This window comes from Tupaia chinensis, unplaced genomic scaffold (assembly GCF_000334495.1).
Source record: "Tupaia chinensis unplaced genomic scaffold, TupChi_1.0 Scaffold000489_1, whole genome shotgun sequence".
NCBI lineage: Eukaryota > Metazoa > Chordata > Mammalia > Scandentia > Tupaiidae > Tupaia > Tupaia belangeri.
Window position 1 is genome coordinate 2,706,514 of NW_006160001.1, and position 8,503 is coordinate 2,715,016.

Sequence of the window (8,503 nt, forward strand, 5' to 3'; positions counted from 1 at the left end):
AAAGAAACTATTCTCAAAGACATGCTTGATAAAGGAGTGGATAATGATAGGTAATTGAGAGTTAGCTTATTATATGTCTATCTTCATATTACATATGAATGTTTACATACACACACACACACACACACACACATATATATATACATATTGCAAATAATCTCCAATATTCTGTGTGTGTGTGTGTGTGTGTGTGTGTGTGTGTATGTCTAGGTATTCACTCATGTGCATATATAAAAGTGGGGTTCATGTACAAAAGGGGGTTTCTATGTACCAAAGCTTATATGTGTGGATCTGCATTACATGTATAAGCACTGAACTATTCATGTATGTGAATAATATATGTGTGTGTTCTTGTGAAGCTTCATCTTCACAAAAGAATTTGTCTCATGAGCCTTGTCGGTTGTTGACATACGGCCTTGTTTTAGAAAACATGTTTTCCATTTGTATAGTTTATCATCCCCTGGTTATTTCCTTTCTTAAGTAAAGAAATGCTAAATGCAGCTCTTCTCTCTTCCCTGACAGGTCACCTGCCACTGCTGGGAAAGGCCAAGTTCTCTTGACTCTTTCAGGACCATGAGCCTCACCTCTTACTTTGTGGATACTCCAGGGAAGCCCCATCCCACTCCTAGGTAAGTGTTTCTATGGATGCCAAGCCCTTCTTCCCAAGGGCCTTTCTCTGCCCAGGAGGGGAGGTTTGGGTAGGAAGGCTCTTGCAGACAGACTCTATGGGACATACAACATCTGGATCCAATAATGACTTATCATAAATACCTCCTTCGCAAGGGATCAAGTCACATCCCCTACATTCATGGTGGAAGTCATCTTTCTCCCTACATTACAGTCTCTTTTATTTTTTAGAGATATTTTTACTTTTGTCTCATTGGAGACCTAGAGAGAAAGTGAGAAATCATCCCCCAGGGGGATGGACATACAATAATCCCTTCTCCTCCATTCTCCTCTTGGGATTCTGGGCACACACACATGTACCCAGCATGAGTTATAAGCCGCTGGGTCCAGGACTTAAACCACAGTCAGCCATGTAGGAGCTCAGCACCTTAACCATGATGCCACCTGTTGGCCCCAAGAGTCTCTTCTAAAAGTGTGGATTTAAGCTCCAGCTTTTCAATACACGTGGTCCTACTGCTCTTGAGATAAAAAAAGGAAACTCTTTAGTGAAGGATTTGTGTTCTAAATATACCACTGTCCAGAAGTCAGATGTGTAGCCTTGCCCTGATTCTCCATCTCTCTTTAGCCTAAAGTATCTCTCCTGAGCACAGGACACTTCCTCCACTTCTAGAGAGACAAGAGGAACAACTTTTCCACCTAAAGTACCATCATCCCATTCCAAGTTGTGCTCTGAGTAGAGAGGTCAATTGGGCTCATCCTCATCATTCCCTAGGTGGCCTTCCTTAATATATTACCACTTTTCTATCTACATTTTTAAATAAACCTCCCTTTTCTCCTAAAACTCCCAGCTTCAGCCCAGGTGCACTCACCATACTCAAAGGCACCCCATAAGCCTGAATTCTCTTTAAACCTTCTCTACTTTCATCAAAATTATGTCAGTCCTCTGAGTTCTATGTCCCTAAATCTGATGGTCAATAGTCTATTAGTTAATTATTGCCTGATGCATTTACTAGCTAAAGAATTATCCCTTTTGGGGAGGGGATTATTTTATTAACTTTATTTACTTGTTTTATTTTGACCATAGAAGAACAGAGAGAGGAAGAAAGCAGTTGGCCATGTGGGAGTCCATCATCCTCAACCACCATGCCACTTGCTGGCCCCAAGGATTATCCCTTATCAATAAGATTGACAGAAGGTAAAACTAGAGATTAGAATTCAGTGTAGGCTGAAAGAGGAGTCAAAAGAGTGTAGAGAAACATTTTGGTCCTCTTATACCATCCAGTATAAATGGTCACTAACTCAATCTCAGCAAAGCCAAGAGAGATAGATGACCACAAAAGCACTTCTCTGAAAAGAGATTAAGTGTTGTCAACTTTCACCCCAACCTCTCTGATAACCACACATAGAGACTTTCTCCACTCCCACATAGAGAGTGGGCTTCTTCATCCTGCAGCAGGGGAATCTGGCAGACAAACAACACTCCAGGGTCCCACAAGCCTCATATACATCCCCCAGGGCACCACTGAGGAGCCGGAGTACATGTAACTCAGAGGCCAAGCAATCAAAAACACTTTGGCAGGAATACAGGGGCCATCAGGAAGCTAATTTAGATCCTGTCTGGCTGACTTGGTCTGGAAGGAACAGAGAAAGAACAAGAAAATTATGTAGTGAATTGTCAGAAAGCAGGAAAGACCCAAGGCCTTGGTCTTAATCATTTTCCATGTGAAGAAGTTCTGGCATGGTGCATGCATGAGACCTGCCAAACCTTGAGTAATGGGAACAAGCAAGGGAGGAAAGAGAGGGAGGGCTGAGAGCAACTAGCAGAGAGAGGGAAGTAAGGCTATGTCTAGGTGGTGCCAAACATCTGGGTAGACTGTAAAATGTATAAGCCAATAGCTGGCCATTTTGTCTATAGAATAGCAAACATCTCATGTGAAAATGTCTAGATCACATCATCAGGATTTTGTTTTGTTTTGTTCTTCTCTGTGCAGATGTTTGAAAGTTCCTTGAGGGCATAACCAAGGCTTATTTATTTTCAGATGTCTCCATCTTCTAGCACTTAGTACATGCCTGGTCCCTAGTAGACAATCTGTGTCTGTTTGAAGAAGGGAGAGAGGGAAGAAGGAAAGTAGGGAAAAGGGTATGTACAGATTACCCCTACCCCCTTAATGATCAAGGAGTACTCATGCTGACCTAGGAAAGCCAGGCCACATGGTCACTCTACTTATTGGCCAGTTGTGTATGAAAGAATGAGGCATTAGAAAGGACTACATTTGTTATTTTTCAGACATGTAAGACAAATTTAGAGTATATGAGGAACAGCAGGAAGGTCAGTTGGGCTGGAGCAAGAGAAATGGTCATGAACTTGGACTTGATTCCTGTGTGATGAGAAGCCATTAGAATTTTTACCTTGGTGAGTGACAAGATCTCATTTGTTTTAAAACATCTGTCTGTTCTCCACTAAACATATACTCACTCTCCGCACTCTATGGTAGAGACTGAAAGATTGGAGGGCATAAAAGCATTGAGCACAGTTGGAGACACTATAACTATGGAAGAAGGGTGGGAAGGAGGGTGGGAATGGAGAAGAAAGGGGAGAGAGGGGAAGAAAGGTGGAAGGAGGTTGGGAGAGGGGAAGAGTACAGGAAGGAAATTAGGGAGAAAAATAGAGAAGACATTTGTGGAATACAGAAATGGTTTATCACCTGTTGATGATAATGTGTATAGTATTCTCAACTGGACTGGTCTGAGGTATATTTTATGTTGGGTAAATTCTCTCTACAAGCTAAATGGTATATAGGATTGAATGTATAATAATAATAATTTTAAATCTGTCTGACTTCAGTATGAGTTACAGGGTGCAAGGGTAGCATCAGGCCATTGTTCAAGTAAAAGAGGATGGTGCCCTGGGCTACAGAAAGAGAGCTGTGACCATTCTGGTCACATAAAAAAAAAAAAAATAGGATATGGCTTCAAGATAATTGGTCTAGACTGAGTTGCTAGGCTTTACTAATGTAATGGACATAAGTGGTAAGATAAAGGAAGGCATTGAGGAGGATGACACCTAGGTTTAGAGCCTGGGCCACCAGCAAAGTAGACAGTGATAACCTTTACCTACCTGGGGAAGCCATAGAAGTTTGGTAGTCTAGGGAAGCCTTCACTAACTTTCCTCTAAAAAGAGTCATCTGGCAATACTCAGTAAGTTGCTGTCTCTTTCCCCTTTTACCTTCCTCACAGCTCTTGCCACCATCTATAATTGTTTTATTTTTAGTTTTATTTGACTAATGACTGTCTCCTCCACTAAACTGTTGGCCCTTTGAAGGCAGGGACTTTGCCTGGTTCATGAATATGCCTACCATAGGACTAGGATTTGATACATGCCCAATACATATTTACTGAAAGGAAAACCAAGTTAAGTGCTTAAAAATACCAAACTGAATCTGTATTACATGTCATAGACTTCCCCAGGTCTTTAAGGAGGTAGGTAACACATCACTCCCATTATCAGCACCAAGTGGGTACCAGATTTTTCCAGATCTATATGTTATGATCCTACCACTCTGTGAATCATCTTCAGTCCTTCCCTTACTTTTTTGTCATGTCTGTTGCCATCATTTGAGGTTTGGCATATGGTTTACATGTAATAAGACAAATCATCTTTGCACTAAAAATGACTAAGTCTGTGGTCCTCCAACAATACAGTGTGCAAATTTATTTTCTCTTTCTCTCTTTCCTTCTTCTACCTTTCCCTCTTTCCTTCTTCTAGAGCCATGTCCAAGAGGAACCTTTGGAATGTGCTCTGTGAAGACTATTGCTGTGCCAGCAGCTCTGTGATCCCTGGGCCTTCCTGAATCTGTGTTTGTCATCTGTGTTTGTCAGTCCAATAGCTCCTGTGAACTTCCTCTCTCCATGCTAATAGGAAAGATATAATATAGATAAAAGAAATCAACAGGTAAGTCAGAAACTATATTAGTCACCAATTAAAACTTCCTGAACTGCTAACAAGAACCAAAACTCATCTTAGAAATGTTTTAAAGCCTTACTATTTAGGTTGCATTGGTGTAGAATTGTAGCACTAGCTCCTACAGATCTGTAGAATCATACTTGATGCCAAAGGTTAGCCCATACCCAATGGAAAGCCCCTGAAAACAAGGACAGAGATCAAGAGTCTGACTACTATATGCCCTGATATACTACTGGTGGCTTCACCCAGCTTTTCCAAGCCTTGGATCCCAAGCCCTGTCCCATATTTAAAACAAAGAACTCCTTCTGCTTCACTCCAGCTCTACCTCTTGCCTGACACAGGTCTTTATCTACTGTAGGCACATTAAAACTAGTTTCCTATGGAACTGAAGAAGCTGACCCTTCAAAAGTTTACCAGTTTCCTCCTATTATGTATTTTTCCTTCACCTTTTCAGTCTGCAACTTGTAGTCTGCTTCAGACCCTCTTCAGACCCTGAGTCTAGAATCTCCTCTCATGGAATTCTTCTTTCAAGGTCCTGTTGGGATATTGGTGAGTGGCCATACTGGTGACCATTTTCTCTGCCAAACACATTCTCTTGGGTATCCTACTTCTCTCAAAGCTGTTATTATAGAGCGACATGGTCAGGCCCTCCAAATTATCTTTACTCTGATTTTGCCCAATTTGAAGAAAAATAACACACCTGGTAGCAACATGTAAAACAATTGCTGGATGCATAGATATGTCTTCTAGATCTGATCTGAACCATCATCATCTCTCACATGTACCTACAACAGGCCCTGGTTATATGTACCTGTAAGAATGGATAATTGCCCTACTTCCCTAAAGCTATTCTCTGTAGCTGTGATCTTATGCAAAGAGAAATCTGATCATGTTACACCTCTGTTCAAATTCTATTTTCCCTCCTATTCATCCTATAGTAAAAGTCAAATTCCTCACAATGGCCTAAAAGTCCCTTCACCATTGAAGGTTGTCTTAGTTTGTCCATGCTACTATAACAACATATATGAGACTGGGTAATTTATAAACAACAAAAATTTATTTCTCACAGTTCTGGAGGCTGAGAAGTCCAAGATCAAGGTGCTATCAGATTCTGGTGAGGGCCTGTTTTCTGTTTCTGAGATGGCACCTTGAATGTTGAGTTCTCTGAAGGGGACAAATGCTATGTCCTCACATGGTGGAAGGGACAAAAAAGAATAAGAAACAGGTGACCTCATTCCCTTAAGCCCTTTTTATAAAGCACTAATCCTATTCATGAGTGCAGAGCTTTGATGGCCTAATCATCTCCTAAAGGCCCCACCTTTTAATACTGCTACACTGGGGACCAAGTTTCAACATGAATTTTGGAGAGAACGCAAACATTAAAATCATAGTATGTGGGAAACCAATTGTTTCTCAAACATACCAGGTATACTCCTGTCTTGATCTTTGTATAGGCTGTTCCTCTGTTTAAAATAGTCTTCTCACTCCCTCTACTCCTGCAAATCTGTTCCACTGGCCTATGCAGGACACCTCATTTATAATTTCAACCTCTATCTAGCCATCCAATCCTCCTTACTCTGCTCTTTTTTTTCCCTCTAAATTAAATTCTAACATATTATATTTACTTATCCAACATGCTAGTCTTTGTTGTATCTCCTACAATAGAATAGATCTCTGAATATCAGATTTACCTTATGCTAGATGTATGATCCCAAGTAACTTCTTTTAACTCTTTAATAGTTCAGCTTGTCCATCTTTAGGGAGTAAATGTAACTACTTCATAGGATTGTTGATGAGAAAATTCAAACAGCAGGCTTAGCACAGTACCTGAAATACAGGAAATAATCTGTGGATGGCATATATTATCTTCAACCTTGGTGGGAGAATTAGAATTTTGGAAGTAACCAAAAAGCCACCTGTACTGAAGTCTGGTAAATAAAATGAGTAATAATATCTGATAATGCAATATGGGTGTTTCTCTTTCATAACTCATAAACCAGCTCTAGAAAAAAATTCTGGGAAAAAAAATCTACTTTCATGTCTTTTTTTTTCTCTTTAAATGTATTTATTTTTTACATTAATTCACTATACATCATTACAACATACAGATGAATTTTCCATCCAAAATACACTATGTATTGGCTCAATCAAGCACATCAACATACATGTTATCAGCAAATAATTTTCCAATTCTTATGTCTTGTATACTTTGCTTTTTGTTTTGCCATCCTTGATTCCCTATCCCTCACCCTCTGCCATGTCCTACCCTCCTCCCACATTGTCTCTGGTATCCATGGTTGCTTTCTATGCCTTCCCCCCCCATTTAATTGATTTGCTAATGAACTTAATTAGTCTAAATATATCCAATAGTTAGCACAGCTGATATATACCTATACATGAACCCAAGTCTGACTTTAGGCATAAACCTCAGTGAGTAAAATGAACATATTATAAAGTAGTACCCAGCTGGGGCTATATAGCTTACTGCAGTCATCAAATATGCATTTTTTAAAAATTTTGATACGAACAGTTTTACTGTTTTTTTTCCTCCTGCAACTTTTTTTTAATTACTTAACATTCATTCCCTGAGCATCATCACAACATACTAAATGTGGTTTCCCATCTAGAATAATCATTCATGTTATCATCAATAATATTCCATTTCTACTTTCATACATATGTATATGTATATATATGTTTTTTACCCCATGTTTGACCCTCTGTCCTTTCCCACTCTCTTATTACACTATCTCTGCTATATACAGTTGTCTTCCATTCCTTTTCCCCCAACATTTTGTTGATCACACAATATCATAAGTAATCTAACTACTTTCAATGCAACTTAAGCAGTTAATTTCAAGAAGAGCAGTTTTGAACTGGTAATGATATTTCCTTGAAACTTAAAGCCTAGAAACTGGTTAGTATTCTGTTCAAATAGTAGGTACATGCACCTATTTTCATGTCTTAAGCAATGGTACTTCCAATGTAACTCCCTGGAAAGGCAACGCACACTTGACTGCATAAATTCTGACGTATTTGTTAACCCCATGGAGTCCCAATATTAAGATAAAAGGACCTTGGAGGTCTTCTGCCATATCTCCTGCTTCATTAACTCCTCTTACGTTGTTTTCCTGCCAAGGAAAACCAAGTGTTCTCTAAGTATCTGGGTCAAGAACCTCTGGGGAAAGAATGCTAAAGAAGCTCTCCGGAGAGGGTGTCACAGAAAGTGATATCTTGAACTATACTGTGTAGTAATCCGAGTTCCTGAAGGTCTAGAAACCCAATCTGGGAATAAGCAATGAGATGCAAGGTAGCTCATTTGCAGAATAGACTTTCTGGGACCTGGAAGAACAAAAGGAGGGGCAGACTGACTCCCAGGTGAGGTGACCTCCAGCGATCCCACTACACATCCTGGCCCTCCTCTCTTTTCTCATTTGGCACCTCAGAGAAGAGGGCTTAAAGACACAGGGGAGGCCCAGCATGAGGCATTCAATCCAGCCATTCTGAGAAAAGGCAAAATGTAGGTTTTCCAATATAGTTGTATCTTTTGCCCTTCTCCAGGGTCAAGAATACTCTTCAAATTGCTTTAGAGGCTCAAAAAGAGACCTTAGAGACATCCTCATTTTCTAGATAAAGGAACTGAAGCCAGAAAAGAGGAAAGTGGATGTGGCAGACACAACTGGTGACCCACCCATGTTCACTTGTCCTACCATAGAGGTCTCCTACAGACAGTTCTCCTACCAAACAATGACTTTCTGCATTTCCCTGCCTGATGGTGTCCTCTGGCTTCAGGAGCATGCTCGACCCACATACAGAACAAGTCAGATGTGTCAGGGAGTTAATACTTCAGAATTGACCCCCAACCTATAAGGGGGGATAACTGAAGATCCATTCCACAAAATTTAAGAGCAT